The 21,064-nt window shown below is 38.9% G+C and overlaps 1 pseudogene across 1 annotated transcript; it reads right to left on the reverse strand.

Annotated features, from left to right (window-relative positions):
* Positions 1-11,517: 11,517 nt before the first annotated feature.
* LOC102426082 lies at positions 11,518-12,031 on the reverse strand (annotated as a pseudogene). The gene has a single exon (XR_001348842.2). The product of XR_001348842.2 is annotated as an intraflagellar transport protein 20 homolog pseudogene (transcript).
* Positions 12,032-21,064: the final 9,033 nt, after the last annotated feature.

Genomic DNA, 21,064 nt, shown 5'->3' on the forward strand with positions numbered 1-21,064 from the left:
AAAAAGAACCTCTCCTCCAGAGATTATAAAATAGCATCATTCTTGCTTCACTATTTTCATATGCAGCAAGGAGAAACCACAGGCTAATGAATCAACAAGTCACTCATCAGCCTCCTCCTTTCAGCAGCATTGCTTTAAGTAATCTCTTATTTGAATTATCCAATAATTCCACCAGAAGCACCGTAAGGATTATTAGTCAATCTTTCCTACACAAGGCATGGTTGGGAGGCTTAATAGTTTGAAACTTAATGTTTTTTTATTCTATCATTTGTTCATGAAATATTTCATGAACAGTGAGGTTGAAATGAGACTTTCACTTTGAAACAAGAAGCCATTTACTACAAGAAGAAAGCAGTCATAGGTTTATCAAGTTGATAGCAGCCAAGGAGCTGTTAGTGAGATATATGCATATTAAAATATACAAATGTGGGGATTCTTGGGAAAAAGTGGATTTCAATGCAGGCTTCCTCTACATAAATTAGGTCATCACTCTGTTAAAGGCAATCTATTGGAAAAGTTGTTTGTTTGTTTTTAAAAATTCAATCTTCCAGTTTGAAAACCAACAGATTTCTTTCTAACAATTCCCCAGTGTGGAACAGTCATCCCATACCGCATGCCTTAGTGGCTGAATCTGGGGCAGAATCCACGTGATTAGCTTGACCTAGGTACTTGTGAGCCACTCCAATTGCCAAGTGCTTTCGTTCCTCAGATGATCAGGTTGGGCCAGAGCATAATAGCAGCTTACCTCTTCAAAGATCGGGGCCTTTATTCTTATATGCTTTGTCTTTGGTTGACTTGAACAATCTGGGGAAATAATCTTTATTCTAATGGAATTTCATTTGATCAGTTCATTCAGGTGCAACAAGCCATGTCCTAACACTGCTTCTGGATTAAAATAGGAGAGAGAAGCAGGGGGACATAAGCAGTTCTTAGTAGCCAAAGAGGCTTGTGCTAAACACCTAATTGAAAATCATGCATTTAAGTGACTGTATTATGTGGTTTTTAAAAATTTTGTGGAGAGGTTTTCTAACAAATTGTTGACTTAGCACTCCTAATATGAGCAGCACCAGACATTTGTGAGTTAATATCAAAAGCTGTGGAAGTATCACATAGTAAGTCCTCACTTAATGTCATTGACAGGTTCTTAGAAACTGTGACTCTAGGAGAAATGACATGTAATGAATTATTAATTTTAGCAGAGGCTAATTGATACAAATATGAGTTAAGTTCCTACAGCATATTTTTTGGTCACAAAAACATTGCCAAACTCCTAAACAAAGACCCCAAACAGTTTTAATATTAAACATTTAAATACAAGTGAGCAATACATATGTTTAAGAAAGATGAATAAAACAAGTAAGGTAAGTATTTCCTAACCCGGTTATTCCAGCCGTATGTGGCTGGAGCCTGTCCCAGCAGCTCAGGGCAAAAAGCAGGCTCCTACCTTCCACCTCAGGCACCACTAACATCCACCCAACATCACTCAGACCGAGACACGCCAATTCGCCTCACAGGCACATCTTTGGGATGTGGGAGGAAACTGGAGAGCCCAGAGAAAGCCCACGCAGACATCAGGAGAATGAGCACACTCCACATAGACAGTGGTTCTTGCCAGCAATAACTTTTTTCTCAACAACTTTATAATGAAATGACGTTGAACAAAACAACATTATTCTATGTATATTGCTGTACATTGATTTCAGGAGCACAGTGAGGTTGCTAAGCACTGTCATATGCAGCAGTGTCTTTGGGTTTCATTTGCCTCCTCTCATCATGTAGCTCCTTGATGTTTAGGGAGCAGTCGTGCTGATATGTAAAATTGCTTGAAAATACCTAAAAGTAAGAGGGTGGGACTGGAGCAGTCCCTGCTGGCAAATATAGCAGAGTGGTAACTGTACTGCCACCAAAGGCTGGGCTGTGTGTGTGTGTGTGTGTGTGTGTGTGTGTGTGTGTAGGTGTCGTGGAAGGGAATGGATGCTTCTGTCTTTTTGTTGTTGTTAATCCTCACCTGAGGATTTTTTTTTCACTGCTTTTCAGAGAGAATGGAAGGGAGGGAGGAATGAGGGGAGAGAGACAAACATCAATGTGAGAGAGACACATCGACTGGTTGTCTCCCACACACGCCTCAAGGGGGGGTGGAGGTGGGGAGCAAAACCCCCAACAGAGGCACATGCCCTTGACTGGGTATTGAACCTGCAACCCTTTGGTGCATGGGCCAGCACTCTAACCACTTAGCCGCACCAGCCAGGGCTTGTCTTAAAATGAACCTCTCAAGACAATGTCCTGGAGAAGCAGAGGGACCTCAACAAGAATATATGCGCTTACAGAAGCTGATGAGGAAATCAAAATCAGGGAGGCTGAGGAGGCATAATCTAGAAGAAGGCAAATGTGGGTAGAAGTACCTAAAGTCTAAAGAGCATTCTGAAAAACCTATATAAGCAACTCAAACAACAACATCAAAAAGTATTGACTGTGTTGCTTTCATCTTCAAAAAATACCAGTATCATATGTCTAAAGCATGGCCAGGTTAAGACCACAACTTTTCCCTTTAATCATATCCTTCTCTAACCCAACACTACAGTATCAGAAATAGCTGTTAGAAAGATGGGCAGTCAGACATGAAGCATGGAAAAAATAAAACAAATTACTTTCCACTAGCCCATTGCAGGCTTCCACACCTGAATCAGCTCAAACATGCAGCCACTTTAAATTTAGATTAAGTAAGATTAGACTGGACACTTCATTATTTAATCGTCACTGGGAAAGCTTTTGGATCTGCCCAAGTCTTTGTCTGGATGTAGAGAAGAGCAAGTCCATGGAGTAAGTTTAATGGTGAGAGAAAAGAAAAAAGTAAAATTTAATGTGAATCCATCCTGTCAGATCTAGCCCATTCAATAAACCTATTACGCACAGAATAATAGCTCTCAACTGTAACAGTGAATGAAAGACTGACTGACTGACTGAATGAATGAATGAATGAATGAATACTTTAAGACATAAGAAGCAGTTTCTTGAAAAGTAGGTCTGGATTAGCATAATCATAGGAAGAAGCAATGCAGCTTTAGGGGTTGTCTGAATTAGAATTGGCTTCACCACGCCTCTCTCTTCTCCTCTGGTTTCTCTTCCTCCCTCCGTTGTGTTTTTATTCACTTAGAGGCCCTATTCTTATAATTCCATCTCCAGGGAGAAAAGGGAACTTAGGACAAATCCCAAATGGAGGCTACCATGGCTTGTTTTTGGTCATGTACCCACAATTAGACCTATCTCTATGGTGACAGGGGATGATACATGGAGATTGCTAAACCTACCAGGGAACACTTGGGTGTGAGGGCAGAAGTTGCTCCCTAAAGAAAATGGGGCATGGGAGACTGATTCTGGAAAGATAAAAAAAATGTCCTCTAAAAATTGACTGCTAAAGTGCTCCATTCACTGGTGAGAGGGCTGACAAGTACATGCATGAGCGCTGAGAGCTGGCAGTTTTTGTCAGTGATTGTGATCACTTACTGACAGCCACAGTTCAGAAGGTCTGGGGGGGAAAGACTAATTAAAAATGCTTTGAAACAAGCAGGCAAATAACATTCCATAATAGTATTTCAGGTAAGGAAATGATGCTCATTTGTCAGAAACTCTCCTCACTGATATGAGTGACAAGTTCATCAGCCAATTTTAAGGAGACTTTTTTTTAATGTTTTTTTGTCATTTTTTTTAATCTTTAAATTCTTTATTAGTTAAGGAATTACAAATGTGTCCTCATTCCCCCCTCCCATTATCCCCCATCCTCCCCCCCCAATCATGCTCTCATTCCCCTGTTTTTGTTTATAAGATTACACCTATTAATTTTGAGATTTCCAACTGCATACATTCTGTATAGAACAAGACAAGTACATTGAGGGCATTTTAGAACACAGAAGTTCTCAAATATTGTATGAAGCATTTGTTTTCAGTTGGCTTGTGTCTGCAGAGCTAGACTTTTATAGCCAGTTTCCACAAGAATGTAGTTTTCCAACAATTTAAACAAGTTTTCACAATACAATGAGTGGTATCCTAGGTATGTCTTCATGATCCAAAAACTTGTCTTACCATAAATATGCAAATGGTATTATTAAAATAATTTTCTTCTGTTCTTATTATAAAATGAACTCATTTTTGTAATGGAGTTGATAAAATTCATTTTAAAACGTTTAAAAATCTGCCTGGCTGGTGTGGCTCAGCGGTTGAGTATCAACCTATGAACCAGGGTGTCACGGTTAAATTCTCCATCAGGTACATGCTAAGTTGTGGGTTTAATCACTATTGTGGGTCCTGCAAGAGGCAGCCGATCAATGATTCTTCTGTTATTATTATAAAATAAACTCATTTTTGTAATGGAGTTTATAAAATTCATTTTAAAACGTTTAAAAATCTGCCTGGCTGGTGTGGCTCAGTGGTTGAGTATCAACCTATTAACCAGGGTGTCATGGTTCAATTCTCCATCAGGTACATGCTAAGTTGTGGGTTTAATCACTATTGTGGTTCCTGCAAGAGGCAGCTGATCAATGATTCTCTCTCATCTTTGATATTTCTATCTCTCTCTGCCTCTCCTTTCCTCTCTGAAATCAATAAAAAATCATTTAAAATTACAGAAGTTACCCATAGTTTTTAATATTAATATTTTTTCTTAAATATTATTTTCTATGTATTGATTGTATAACCAATTACCTATAGTTCACTACTTTTTTCAAAAACACTTTTAGTTAATACCATTGGCTTTTTCAACTATACTAGAGGCCTGGTGCATGAAAATTCATGCACTGGAGGGGGTTCTCTCAGCCCAGCCTACCCCCTCTCACAGTCCAGGAGCCCTCAGGGGCGAGAGGCGACCTGGTGATCAGGGGAAGGCGACACCCCATCACACCTTTGCTGCTGCCACTGCTGGCAGTGCCAGTCTTGGCCGGCCCTGGTTACCTGCACCTTGGGCTGGCCCTGGGCAGCTGGGGGACTGAGGGGACTGGGGGACTCTGGAAGCAGGCGCGTGGAGTGGCTGGGCCTGCCTGGGGCAGGCCTGGCCTTGCCGCATGCCTGCCACCCTGGCGGGGCTGAGGGGACTGGGCGCTGCCATCTTGTGGCTGTGGGCGCCGCCATCTCTGAGGGCGTGGCAGTCAATTTGCATATTCCCTCTTTATTGGCTGTGGGCACCGCCATCTTTGTGATGGCGTGAGGGTCAATTAGCATATTCCCTCTTTATTAGATAGGATTGTATTTTTCCCCTTAATTTTACATAAAATGTTGTATTTATTAATTTTTCTTCTTGTTTAATTATATGTTTAAAGTGGCATGTTTTATCTGATTATTTATATATTCTTCTATAATAGGAGCTTCTGTCCTCTACACACTTACAGAATTCTTTTATTTTGAAGTTTCTTTTTATTTGAAGTTTAAGAACATGAGGATATATTTTACTCATTTTCTACACTTGTTTGATTCTTTTCTGGAAATCAATGAGTCTTTTTATTTTCTAGGTTTTTGTCTTTTTTAAATTTATTTGGAGAAACTTTGTATAAATTTGGACATTTTCTGTATTTCATTTGTTCAGTTCTCATTAATTATATTTTGGATCTCTATTGTATGTCCAGTTCTTTCTTTATTTTTTAAAAATTATTTTTATCTATCATGCTTAAAGTCAAATTCCAATTTCTGAACTGCTGTTTTTATATGTTGCTGTTTCTAATTTAACTTGAAATTCTTTAGCATTATTAATTTGTGTCATAAATTATTTAGCATCAATAATCCAATACTAATTTTCTTTAACTTTATCCTTATCTACTGACTGTCTTATGCATGCTTTAATCCTGTTCTCTTTTCTTAATAGGTTTAATGCAACCCTTTTGCTTGGCAGGTGAACAATTTAGGGCCACAGAGGTTGGATGACTTTTCAAAAGTTACAGTGAGATAGATTATTCTACACATCTCTCCATGTTGCTTTCCCTGAGACTATGGGCCTATAATTTTTGAAAAGTCAAAAATAAAAACACAATTTAAACATTGAATTATAAATAAATATGTTCATGTTAAGAGTTAGTATACCACCAAATTGTGTGTGTGTGTGGGGGGGGGAGGGCGGTGATGGGTGAAAAGGTGAAAGGATTAAGAACCACAAATTGTCAGTTATTAAAATAGTCATTGGGATATAACGCATAGGGATATAGTCAGTAATGTTGTAATAACTATGTATGATGTCAGAGGGATACTAGCTTTATCCAGATGATCACTTCATAAGGTATATAAATATCTAACTACTATGTTATGTACCTGAAACTACTATAGCATTGTATGTCAATTGCAATTGAAGAATACATTTTTAAAAAGGACTTAGTATAGCATAAGCAAAACACCAGATACAGAAAGAGAAATACTGTATGGTTTTACTTATATGTGGAATCTAAGAAAGTCAAACTCATAGAACCAGAGAGTAGAACGGTGGTGCAGGGGCTGGAGAGGTGGGGGAAGTGGGAGACATTGATCAAAGGGCACAAGCTTTCAGTTATAAGATGAATTAGTTCTGGAGATCTGTGTAGCAGGTTGACTATGGTTAGTAGTACTGTATCGTATACTTGAAATTAAGTGTTCTCACCACACATAAGAAAGGTAATTATGTAAGAAGATGGATGTATTAATTGACTTGGCTGTGGTAACTATTCCACAATGTATATGTACATTAAATCATCCTGTTGTACACATTAAAAAAAAAAGAGTTAGTAGAGCATAATGGTAAAGAATAGAAACCCTGGAGCCATAGTACCTGGGTTGGAATCCCAACTCCTCCATTTCTAAGGGTGTGACTGTAAAACCTACTTATCTGCCCTGGGCACAAGTGTATTCATCTGTAAAAATGGGTAACAGCACCAGTGTTTACCTCAAGGGTTGTTGTAAGGATTAATTGGGTTAATACTTGTAAAACCCTTAGAATTGTCTTGTCTTGTGAATCTTTAGGAGTTGTGATCACAGCGTTGCTCTTGTTATAATATTGAAGCATGGCTCTCTGGGCCATGGGGGGTGATCACTGTGGTGCGGTGAATGATGAGGGTGGAGACTGGCACCAGAGAGCTGCATGAAGACACTGGGAGAACAAAAGGAAGAAAGAAGTGTGCTGCCTCACCCAGGACCTTTGATTGTCCCCAGCTTGTTACAGAAATGAGGTTACATTTTGTTTCTCTCAGTTACATGCTTATGTTATACTAGAAGCCCAGTGTGTGAAATTGGGTGGCCCCGCCCACCCGCGTGCACGTCACCCACCCACGCAGGTCTTTGGTGGCCTTTTATAATATAGATAAGCATTTAATTAAACAGCATACAATGCTATGGGAAACAATTTGGCACATTATAGAGGTCAGAGCACAGGCAGGAATGAGATGGCTCATTCAGAACAGATTACTGAAGAGAAAAGATTGTTTACAAAGGTGTGGGCAGGGCAAAGGAAATCAAATTAGGGGTAATAGATGGTGGCAGATTAACAACATCTGGACATCACTACTACTGCTGATGCAAGGAGAGGGAGGGGGACTGGAGGAAGGTGGGGCCTGCTGCTCTAAGGAAGGGTTGCTCCATGGAAGCTATGTCCCTCTCTTGAAGAAAGGCAGCCTGTATCAGCCTGAGCCAGGGCAGGAAGGAAGCCAAGAAAATAAATACCCCCACTTTTCTATTTCCCTGCCCTCCAATCTCCTGCTTTTACCTCATTGGCTAAATTCAATGATAAGCCAAAGGACAAAGGATCACAGCCTCTAAGCTGTGTCCTGGTGGGGTTGTCAGCTGCTCAGTTGTACATGAATGGTGATATTACTCATCACCTTTTGTTTGGCATTCAAGCCCTAAACCACATAACTTTAAATACTTAGAGCTCGGAGGTAGATGCTATACGCTGGCTCAGTCAGCCCCTATTCCATCTGCCTTTCAGGATGCTTCCCTTTAATGTGGAGGCTGACTGGCTATCAACACATTTCCTAGACTTACTGTAACTACTCTTCTGGCTGCAAAACAGTTTCTACTGATGAGATGCACATGTGCCAGATTCGGAATGCAGATTAATGCAAAGGTTGTCATCCTGCCTGCTGGTTGTGCAGGCAATCGAGGTGTCTGGGAATGAATGCTCAGAGGAAATTACAGAGAACAGACTCTACCGTGTAAGGTCTATTCACAAAGTCTGGGGGTTCAAAGGCAGTCGTGTGGCAGATCACAGTTTTCCCAAGGTGGTGTGTTGTTGAACTTTATGTATACTACCCAAGATTCCTGCTACGTCAGCCCTCTCAATAATTTTGTAAGCACATATTTATCTACATTAGATCCTTTGCTGCTTAAAGAACTGGAGTGGGCTCTGTTTCCTGCATGATCTGTGCCTAATACGAGCCCCACTGTTCCTACTCTTTAGTACACACCCTGCACTTGATTGTTGTGAGTCACTGCTGGATCAAATGGACCTTGAGATTCCCTGATTCTAAGGTCTTTGCTTGAACCAACCTTCTTTTCTGAAAATCTGACTTTTAGGCAATGCAATCTTACTCATTATTCTTCTGTAGGTTGAACAAAAACTCTCATGGGATCTGTTTCCTCTCCTCCCCTCCCCTACCTTCCTCCTTTCTCCTTCTCCTCATCCTCTTCCTCCCAGACAAAATGAGTGCTAATTGAGGCTGGCTAAAGATCACATCAGAGGTTGCTTACTGTCACTTGAGCTTCATTTTAGCCATACATCCAGTGGGGAAACTGGGATGTGTTCCCTTTCCTCCTGAATTAAGGCACAAAGACAACCCCCACAGATTGGCCCCTGGGTGGAGACTGCATTTATAGCACATGGTCATCACGTCTTGAAAACACTCATATCACAACTGAGGAACATGGCAGGACAGCCAAATAGAGCATTTTGGGTGTGCAGCAATCATCGCTCCATTCCGTGGTAAAATTAGAAGGAAAAAAAAGAATCTGTAATGTAATACTTTGAGAAGACACTTAGTTCCTTGTCAGAACATGCCGAAACAGCTGCACAAATGGGAAGTGTACAGATGTTTATCACAGAACAGGTCCAGGATCCAGATGTTCAACCAGAGTTAGTATCTTGTATTCCAGGTGTCTAAGCACCATATGGAACACACTTTAACGCATTTCCTTTTCCCCTCAGTGGTAACTTTCATTTTTCTTTCTCGTTTATGATTCTCAGGATTGAATCTTTTATTTTATTCAGTCTGCAATGGATCATTAGTTAGTTCATACTTGCTCTCCAACCGTAATGACTATTGCAGTATAACCTTATAATCATAACATCCCCTTGTTTCAAGAAAAGTTGTGGTTAAATGAACAGAAATAAAGTTTGGATTTTTTGGCTTTAAAAAATTAATTTCAATGGTAGCATTTTGGAAGAAATTTGAATAAAATTGAAGCAAATAGCATTTACATTTTGGGGAACAGAGATTATCTATGAATTATCTGTCTTGATGTTGTCTCATTGATAAATTAAGTAGAATCTGGTTACATGGCTTAACTCAGAATGTACTAGGTACTACGCTGAAATTTAGTTTTAGGGCAGTCCCCATAGATAACATGCTGCAGAATCTCCCCTAGTGAATATGTTTTCTAAAAAGGCTACTTCGTTATCATCCCATTTTTCATTCTAGTTATTTTCATCCGGTACTGAGAACATTGCATTTTTTTTTTGTCATCAAATCATTAGCTACTGAGATTTCTCAGGAAAGATGCATAGACAATGTACAAATGGTTGCTTCTTCAGCCACCTATTAAATGGACTTCACATACTCTCTCCCCCCTCACTCTTCTGTCTTCTTTGGTGGAATTACAAATCCATCTGACAATGGTTTGTTGTTAAATGAATGGCTATGGCTGGTTTTATAGCCCAAATTTTCCAATGGTGCAAACAGAACAGAAGACAGACCTGTGGTACTGTAATTAGAGCTGCCAATGTAGTATGGTGGAAATATTATTGAACTGGGAATTAAGAAAATGAGATTACAGTTCTGTTTTATTATTAGCAATGTTAGTAACAAGAGGTATTTAGTTTATCTTGTTGAGTTTTAATTTCCTCATTTATCAAATGGGGGCTGGTCTTGAAAGAGCTGGTCTCTAACATGCCTCCGGCTAATCAGCTTCCAGTCACATGCGATGTGTCTGCCCTGGCATAAACACAGAGTTCCTAGATTTGCTTTGTTAATTAATATTTCAAATAGACCATTTCTTTTAACACCTACCATTTACTTTTTCTCTATTAGACAAGGAGCTACTGCATAAACTGTTCGAACAGTTTATAGAGCAGTTGCCTTATAGCAAGAATCCCCCAAAAAAGGAAGATTAAGACTATAGTCAGAGCACAAAGACCAACACATGAAGACCACACAAATATGGAAAATCTAATTTAGCTGATAGTGAATTTAAAATGCTGGTTATGCTTTGAGGAAGGGTGATAAATATCACTCTGTATAGGACTACTTATACATAACTTAAAAATTATACATTTTTGTTCATTGTAAAGTACTTTAAATGATAAAGTATCTATTTTTTACATTTAGAAATGAGTCTATTAACCAAATCAAATAAAGCAACAGTTTAATTCCTCATTTGTTAAAGAAAAGAAAAAAGATTCTGAGAGGTAAAGAGATAGGGAAGAGGCAAATGAGGAAAATCAGTAAGTTCCAATGTGGTTTAGCATAAGGGAAAATTTATATTTTCCCACACGCACATATTAATTCACAGAGATGGTGAGTTTTAGAGCATCACTGAATGCCATCACCCTTTGAAATGTCAATCTACCAATTTCACAGCTTATTAGCTGAATTAGTCCTTGACCTTTGGAGGCCTTCTCTTTAGCAGGCACAAGTCAACAGAGAAAACTCTACTGGAGATACAGCAACTATGAAACATCAACTACTGGGACCAAAGTACACATGAAAATATGAAATTACACACACACACACATCTCATACACACATAGTGGGACATCTGGGAAAGATAAATAAAAGTTTTACAGAAATTATCCCTAGATTATGAGTAATTTTTATAAGATGCTTATCTTTTTTTAACTTTCTAAGAGAAATGCGAATAGCCCTGGCCAGTGTGGCTCAGTTTATAGGGTGTCGTCCTGTGCACTGAAGGGTTGCCAGTTCGATTCCAGGTCAGGGCACATACCCAGGTTGTGGGCTGGATCCCTGGTAGGGGGCGTGCAGGAGACGGTCCATTGATGCTTCTCACATGGATGTTTCTTTCTCTCCCTCCCTTTCTCTCTCTAAAAATAAAAAATAAAATTAAAAGAAATGTGAATAGGTTTTTTTAAAGCCATTTGAAAACAATAATTTATTGCTTTTTCCTCCAAAGCTTTGTGAATTTACAAAAAAAAATCAAAGTTTACAGACTGCTTATTTAAGAATGAAAATACAAGAGGTAAGAATCTAGGCCACCGTGGTCACGGGGTGTTTACCAGATATGCACTGACATCTGAAACAAGCCCTCTTCTCCCCCCAGATGTGTTTTATTACCTTCAGAGATGATGCATCCTTCACACACCATCTCACATGATATACTTGGGTCATTAGTCAAAGTCACTGGAATGGTACAGAGGTTTTTTTTGTTTTTCTGCCCTCCTGCTATATCATGAAATTTCAGCTCATTTCGGAAAAATAAATTGGTCAATAAATTCATTTTGTTCTGCTTCCACTTTACACAAAGCTTCATATTCAACCCGATACCTTTCGAGCTGCATTTTCTTTTCTGCTATTAGTGCTTGGAGTTGCCTCTGTTGGGCTTCTCTCTGTTTTATGATAGATTTGAGCAAATTGCAAGCACCAGTGGCCTTCATCTTCTCATTTTCTGCTTCTTTTGCAAGTTGGTCAACAAGCTCAAGTAAACCAGCAACAATTTTCTGAAATTGGCCAATTTTGTCCACAAAGTCCTTGCACTCTTCCTTGAGCTCTATGGTCTGCTGGGTAACCTCTGGGTCCAACACCCGCAGCTTGTTCAGCTCATCAAAGTGCAACCCAGCACCCAGGACGTCCTTGGCCATAGCTTCTGACCCCGCAGTGGTGGCGCGCAGCAGCCCAGGCTGAGGTTGGCATATAGCTTCTCTCTCAATCCACAGCAGCAGTACCTGGCCTGCCAGTCTCAGCCGCTGCCACGGCTACAGGACCTGTGTACGCATAACATCACTCATGAATATGTCTTGAAGAAAAATAATTAACACTGCCTTTTTATGAGGAAATACAGTTAATTAACAGCTGAAGATAAAACTTTAAAAAAAACTAAAGTATGAAAGCTAATAAACTATGATAGTATGCTTAAAGTACCATTTGAATATGAAATAAAGTAATTGTCAGGAAAAGATGATAGAGGATACTAAAAGGAGGCAAAAATTGATGAGATAGGATATATGCATGCTGCCAAAATATCACCACACAGATTACTTTAATAATTGCAATGGAGCAAAATACTTTTATAATGAAGAAGTTTGGTTGCCACCTCCTTAAACAAGTGACCAAATTTAGCATCACTAATTATTAAAATACTTGACAATATATGTTCCACCTGATGTGATGTAATATGAAGTCAACTACTCTTTTTTTATATTTATTGATTTCAAAGAGGAAGGGAGAGGGAGAGAGAGAGAGAGAGAGAGAGAGAGAGAGAGAGAGAGAGAGAGAGAGAAACATCAATGATGAGAGAGAATCATTGACTTGCAACCTGGGCAGGTTCCCTGACCAAGAATTGAATTGTGACCTCTTGGTTCATAGGCTGATGCTCAACCATTGAGCCATGCTGGCTGGGCTGAAGTCAACTACTCTTATGACATATTACTGACAAAAATGTAACATTTTACCTACTTCCTTACAAAAATGTAACATTTTACCTACTTCCTTATTCTATTCCATCTCAGTCAAAAAAGTTCTTTATGCCTCAATAGACCTAATTTCTTCAGAAGCTGCAGTCTGAGGTGAGCACTCCTAAAAAGTTCATGGTTATTTTAGCCACTCCAAACTGAGTTAGTACAGCTGAAAATCTTTTACATGTCTCATTTGTTAAAGAACCCAAAGAGTTCATGCCACTAATACCATAACAATAAAACTATTTAAAATGAATCAAGCCCTGATCCTGGGAAAAATTACATTTTTGGAGCCCTATCCAGAATGTTCACAAAGGCCAGAGGAGTAGTTCATTACTGGGTGGTGAGGGAAAAGCAGAGACTGGACTTGATTTTCACCTTCCCATGCATGATGTCTGTCATCTATGATAGTTGGGTAGAGTCCATCATCTGTAAATTTAAATTAAATTGGTCAGGAGTTAATTTTGGCAGAATGTGTTTACCTGTATGGCTGTTGGGAGTGGAGGGGATTTTTCTCCTTTTTCAGAGAGTGCCTTTTGAGGATATGTAGTGATGATAGACTTCATCACCAGGATTATTTATTCATGTGTCTTTTATTTCCCACCTACCATATTCAAAGTTACTTAATTGTCATTCCCCCTTGAGTTCTGTGATTCTGGCTCACCAGTGCTGCATTGGTATGGGATGATCCTAACAATATGATGTGCCAAATGTTCCCAATGTTCACCAAAACTTTCTTCTCCTTCCTTAAGGCATGGACACTAACGCTTTCTAGTTACCTTGTAGTTAAGAGGAGTCATGTGACTAGATCTGGCCAAGAAAATGCGGGCAATGAAAACTGATGTGAGTCCTTCCCAGGCTGACACAGTGCAATATCACCAAAATTCCAGCAACAGCTAGGCTCCTTGAATGTCTGTGTCAAAAACAAGGCCCTTTCCATGGTATATTATTATTATTTTAAAGTATGTCTTTTATTGATTTCAGAGAGGAAGGGAGCGAGAGATAGAAACATCAATTTTGAGAGAGAATCATAGATCAGCTGCCTCCTGCATGATCCCTTACTGGGGATCAAGTCTACAACCCGGGCATGTGCCCTGACTGGGAATTGAACCACGGCCTCCTGGTTCATGGGTCAATGCTCAACCACTGAGATGCACCAGCTGGGTTCCATGGTATACTAGTATTGTTAATACAATTGTTTTATTTTTAGGCACTGAGATGCAGGAGTTAATACGTTAGCACTGCATAATCTAGCTCATCCTGACTAATACAGATGGCTTTTTCCTTCCCCAGTGAGCAAGGATTTTTGCTTGGTTGCTACAGTACCTACTGACACTGTCATTTAATTTGTAATTGTTAGGTCTATAAAACTGGCTCTTTAGGGGACCTTACCATCACCTCTTCATTTGTTTCCCCTAGAGAATCACTCTTCACAGATTCTTGAACCAAAGCTGCAGTTGCTCCCAAAATCTGTATTCCAGTCACCTCCTGAAGAGTAATACATCTGGCACGAACTCCCAAAGACACTTACTTCAATTGCTTACCTCAGCTATTGATGTCATGTGCCTGCAGTAGCATTTGTTCTGCTATATCCCATTTGGCAAGAGGACAGTCTATTCTCCTGTACCTTTCAGAGAGGTCCTAATTCAATTTTATCAGCTTAATATGCTTCTTCATTTGGTTCCATTTATCCTCGAACATAGCTACAACTCAAAATTGTTTGCTGAAACTCAGGGCCCTTTCTTTACTTTCCCTTGGGTTTTTTTTTTTTGTGTGTGTGTTTGTTGTTGTTGTTGTTGTTTTGGGAGGGGGGATCAGGTGTTTGTTTTTAAAATATTCCTTCCAACTTTGAAATCTGTAGTCTCCCATAATAAGGTCTATGAAATCAATGAATTCTGTTCAAACAAATCATGTCATTCTTTACTCCCTCATTTGGATAACCTTATTCTGGAGGCTTCCAACATCAGCTCTAGAACTGCATGGCTTAGCTCTCCAGAATTGCCATATTTCTGATTTGCTGTGACTTTCCTTAGTGCCCTAATTCTGTAACTTTCATGAGTGTGTTCTTTCAGGGAGAGGCAATTATTCAACCTCCATTTATAGTAACCATGTTATAGAATCCCATCTAACATTGCTTTGATAGTTCATGTCAATCTTTTGTCTGCCCTTTTCAAGTCTGAACTAACTTTTTCCTTCCTTCTTTCCTTTCAATGTCTGCCTGTCCTGAACGAAAAGATTCATTTTTCCTTTCATAGAGCATTAGTTTGGCTTCTAATATTTCCATTTTTAAGGAATTATCTTCTTTCACTAAGTTAATCAATTGGTTTTATTTGTTTTACTTTCTATCATTCACTGCTTCTACTCTGAAATAAAATTAAAGCATGTTTTTCAAAACTCTGTAGATTCGTTAAGTTTGAAGAAGTATGATTCCCAGAGATAGCACTATAGGCACAGGCCTTTTTTGACTACTTACCTTGAGTATTTAATGATTTCATTGGGTTGTTTTTCATCCTCAGCTCTATGTATCAAATTTATAATAGGGGGGCTTCTATTCCTTCTTTGCAATAAATACGTCAACTAAATCATTGTTTCAATGCTGCATATGCTTGTTGAGTCTTGAAGGCACATTTGCTAAAGCCTAAAGACACACACACACACACACACACACACACACACACACAGGCACACAGGCACATATCACAGAAAGTCATCAAGCATAAGGCCCACACAGTTTCCCCATCTATCCCTGAAGACTTTTTCAAAACATCAAATAGAAAGAACAGAATTTGAATCAACTAATCTAGAAAGGCCTATTTATGTCTGGCCTTAAGTAATTTGAGCTAAAAGCTTATATTAATTCTGTTATACTACATGAATGTAGTCACTTCAGCACAAAGTCCTAGCCTCCATTCCTGTCTGATAAACATTATAAACACATGAAAAAAATATTCAGCCCATTAATACAATAACATCTCTTAGATCCATCCAAAGGGTTTGAGTTTTCCAATGCTCAATAAGTTAAAGTTACCCCTAATTTTATCTTCAAATATCTCCAACAGGGTCAGATTCTACAAATAGAGGATATGACTGAAAAAAGATGAGTAGGCCCCCAAGAAATATTTTCCCCAATTTCATTAATTTCAGATTTTGTTTCTAACAATTAATTCTTCTTACTTAACTTTGGTTTATAACCATTTGTCATATCATAATCATGTGTCATTGTCTAATTTCTTCACAGAGAACTGAAGTCATTTATTTTTAATCTTTCATATTTAATAATGTAGGCACTTACAGCCATAAATTTTCATGGAATAACAAATTTTATCACTTCATAGAATTTCTAAGAAACATTCACTTTTCATTATTTTTTTTAAAAAAAGTTTTAATAAGTTTAACAATTTTTCCAAAGTTGTTCAGCTAGTAAATACTGGACCCAGACTGAAAAGCTTCAGTCCCCTGTCTTAGCTGGTTTTGCTCAGTGGATAGAGTATCGGCCTGCAGACCAAAAGGTCCCTGTTTTGATTCCAGTAAAGGGCATGTATCTTGGTTGCAGGCTCCTCCCCAGCCTGCAATCAAGTTCACTTTAGTTTTACTCTTAGAAATGCCATGCCACATGCAGCACCCTTTGGTGTTTTATTACAGAAGCAAGTTCTTTGAAGATCTACTCATGGTCCCAGAGATCACAGCTAATTTGCCCACACCCCTTGCCAACCATCCCCACTAGAAGCTGAAATTCTGGTGAAGGTTTGGCCTTATTTTGGGGCTTATCATCAGCTCATTGTATATTTAAATTTTGAAAAACACACTCCATGATGAAAAGTATGGAAATGTTTTATGAGCTAGTAACTAAGAAAAGTTTAGGCATTACTTTGAAAAATATTTTTTAAATATATTTTATTGATTTTTTACAGAGAGGAAGGGAGAGAGATAGAGAGTTAGAAACATCGATCAGCTGCCTCCTGCACATCTCCCACTGGTCATCAATTCATTGTATATTCAAATTTTGAAAACCACAGCCCATGATGAAAAGTACAGAAATGTTTTATGAGCTAGTAACTAAGAGCCAAACCGGTTTCAGCTGAAAAATATTTTGATGGGTGTTTATGAGCCTGTGTAAAAGCAAAATATTTTCCTAAAATCTTTACCAATGCTTTACTCTTAGAATAATCAATGTTATGCTACATATTTTCCATTTGCTCCTCTGGATCAATCTCCACCCTTCTCCAACCTGATCTATCCATCCCCCAGAATACTGACTTCTGTTGATTGCATAAAAGGATTTCTTAGCTCATTGGTTTCCAGTTGGATTGAGCGAACAGAGGTCAGTGAATGGAGAGCACAGGAAAAAGAAGGCTGAAAGAGAGTGGGGTCGGGGTACTTATTCTCTCTGTTCCCTTCTTTCTAAGCACCACAGGTTAGCTGTTTCCTTTTACCAAAGGCTCCAGTTCCTGTTTGGGGGCCTTCTCTACACTGCTACCCCCTTCAGGTAGCTATAACTGCTTCCTGTCCTTCCATCTTCAGATTTAGGGATTGAAATGGCTTTCTGCTATTGCTAGTACCAGGGAATTTGCAATCCTTCACTGATTTCCCTAATCCCTGCTGACAAACCTTTCTTAATAGTTCCTATAATGAACTCTCTTTAACGACCCAAGATGAGTGTGCCATGTGCTTCCTGCTGCAACCCTGACTGATACAGAGTGTAAAAAGGATTTAATTGTGGATAGTATAATATTAATAAAGGGAAATATAAGAACTAATCATTCACTGAAATCAAAATACTTGCTCTTAATTTGAATCTTATTTCTGCCAGTTTCTAGACGTGTAAGAGAAGTTCCTTGAAAAACTTCAGTTTTCTCAAGGGTGCAATACTTTCTCAGAAGACTATTTTAATATGAGATAAATGGGATAGAAGTTGGTACAGTGCCTGGAAAACATGATATTGAATAAATCAGGGTTTTGGTGGTTTTCGAATGGTATCTACGTAGCTAAGCCAGACATAGGTGTCCTGGGATCTCCTTGCTTATGTGGTTCATGGAATGGTTGGCTCCAGAAGAAATCTGCATAATATTTGGGAGGCAGTTGTGAAGGAGCAGCCATTTTGTTCTGAACAGAAACGTAGGGCCAGGAGCTCTTTCGGATGACACACGTCCTTATCCATCTGCTGGCTCACCTGGTCGGTGCAGGGCAGCACAAGACCCACAGCTCCGTCAGCTTCCACTAGGTCTCTCTCTCAGTTTTTCTGAGTCGTGGGCCAGGTGAAAGGGAGCGAGTGTCTTCTACAGTTTGTACACATCATCAGGGTTGAAGGTATTGAGACAGATGCTGGCTCCATTATGTCCTCATGGATTCCAATCTGCCCTCACTCTTCTCCTGGATTTTATGTCCAGGTTTTCTTCCTAACAACTTATTCTGTGGACTTGTTAATTTTTAGGCTCCCACCAAACACAGAGACATTTTCCATAGACTTCTTTTTTGTTTGTTGTTGATTTAATATATATTCCTTTGTTTATTGATTAAGGTATTACAAATGTGTGGTTATCCCATTGCCCCCCACCAACCTCCCAATCCTGCCCTCACCCTCACCCTCTGTTGTCTGTGTCCATTGGTTATGTTTATATGCATGCAAACAAGTCTCTTGGTTGATCTCTCTCCCTTATACCTACCCTCCCCTACCTTCCCTCTGAGGTTTGAACAAAAACAGATCCAGAGACAGAGAAACACCAATCAGATGTTCCATAGACTTTTTCACAAGCTCCCAAATTGTGGATGGTCTAATCCACAAAATATTATATTCCCTTATTCTACAGCACTCCAAGTGAATTTATTGAATTTAACTCATCCATTGGTCCTCTTCTCTTCTTTCCCTATTAATGACATGATCACAACTATGACTGAGCAGATAATACAGATATTAGAATATGTTCTCCAATAACAATGGGGAGACCGGAATAATGTAATAAGCATTTATCTTGTTGTATAATGAAATAAGGAAAAAATATAATTTAAATCCAGAAGTCTTGATTTCAAGAATATAACCCAACCCTCTACCTTAGTCTCAGATTTCAAGAGTCGCTTATGGTTTAAATCTTTGTAGCTTCATTTTTCTCCATTCTACCGGCATAATATAAAAGCTTTGTTCAGGGTTTGGGAAAGATGATGTGGAGACAATAACTGATTATTAATTTTTACTGGGGTTACTGAGCATACCTTCTGCTTCTTTCTTCCTTCTCTGATTTCTGTCACTGTGTAGTCAAGTATAACTTCCAATGCTTTGCTCCCAGATAGAATTTCATGCTCATTTAGCACATGATACCTCCGGAGCTGACAGAAGTGATCCACTGGAGCAGCCCAGCAACCCTATGCTTGGGCCCAGAAAGATGCAGAAATAGGCTTCTTTGTCTCCTCGATTCTCTATGGGTCATTTAATAGATGCGGTGCCTCTATTCTCCTCTTTGAATGGTGCTTTTGTGAGTTGGAGTCTTGATGCAGCTGTTAGAAACCTTCCATTTCGGAGGTTAAACTACAGATCTAATGAGGGAAAATTATTTTTAGCTTAGCCTCCGGCACTATAAATTCCAGGAAATTTTTGAATTAAGCTTTATGACTTTATAGGAGAAAAATAGCAGGTTGCCAAACTGCCTTTAACACTATCTCTTTCTGCCTCCTTTTAAATAAAAATCTAACTAGGTGACTTTTAAAATATGAATTTAAATTTCTTTTGCTAGCAACTACATGGCAGTTTAATTCAAACAAAAATTCTCAGATCCTTCTTTTTGCGGGTTTATTTTCTAATTGGACCTCAATCTCTGACTACAGATACTAGACTTGCAAAAACATTGCCCATGATCAATGACATGTCAGCAGAGCTTCTGTTGTCTTCTCTTCACAGTGGAAAATAGAATTTACCCCTTAGGTCTAATATTGAGGCTGAAGGAAAAATATATACTACCACTTTATCCTTAAAAGTTGAAGTATTTCTCCCGAGGTAGAATTTTACCCTAGCTCAATCAATAAATAAAATAGAAGCTGAGTCATATTAGAAATAAGCCCAGTTGTGAATCACTTTGAGATGTCTCCTCTGCAATGTCTTACTCCAAACCCTGGGTTTCTCTTTTCTGAATCCCCACTTTGGACATTTCACTGCTAATTAACAATTTCACTCAGGAGGAGGGACTGGAAGAGACAGAGAGTATAAGTGAAGAAAGGCCTTGTTTGTGGACTGATGATTATGGAAAAAAAATATTGTACAACTACTACATGCACGGCAATGGCAGATTGTGGGATATCACATATGGGGATAAAAATTGGCTGGAAGGAAAGCAACACATTACTATATATCACCCGCAAAGTTAATTAGCACCACTTACTAATAATGTTACAAAGTAGGCTTCTATCCTCCAGAAATTATAAGGTTCATTTGTGGAAAATGGTGGGCCTCTTGACTGACTGAGAGAAACTACAGCTACATTAAAAAGATATTTTTATTGATTTCTGAGAGGAAGGGAGAGGGAGAGAGAGATAGCAATATCAATGATGAGAGAGAATCATTGATTGGCTGTCTCAAGCTTGCAACCTGGGCATGTGCCCTGCCTGACCAGGAACTGAACCATGACCTCCTGGTTCATAGGCTGTTGCTCAACCACTGAGCCATGCCAGCTGGACTATAGATACTTTTTAATACCAGGGAAGGGCGTGTTCCAGGCAGACATTGTGGTGGGGTTAGCAAGTCTCCTAGGTGGAAGCTGCTCTGTGTATTATAAAAACTATATAACTAAGCGGGACGGGGTGCTAAGAAACAAAGGAAGACAATCTCATACAAACAGGAGACAGAACTCGGAATCTTTGTTTGAATATTAAAAAGATGTGCCTATATTTTATTCCAAATATGGTAAAACCAGATAACCAATCACGATGATAAGGGAAACATTTATTATTTTCCTATGGCCTCAGAATTGTGTAAATACTTTATGTACATCATCATATTTATCCTCAAATATGTATTATTACCACCATTTTACAGAGGTGGAAACAGAAGTTCAGAAGATTCAAAAGCTCAAGTTCATTTAGACTCAAATCTTAGATCAATCTTATTCCAGAGCTTATGATTTTAATACTAAAGAGAAAGGGAATGGCTCAGACAATAAAAAAACAACATTGTACCACTGTGAATTTAGGTAGTAAGATAAGATGTTATGAAATCTGAAAGAGCTAAATAGAAAC

Source organism: Myotis lucifugus, unplaced genomic scaffold (genome assembly GCF_000147115.1).
Source record: "Myotis lucifugus unplaced genomic scaffold, Myoluc2.0 scaffold_92, whole genome shotgun sequence".
NCBI lineage: Eukaryota > Metazoa > Chordata > Mammalia > Chiroptera > Vespertilionidae > Myotis > Myotis lucifugus.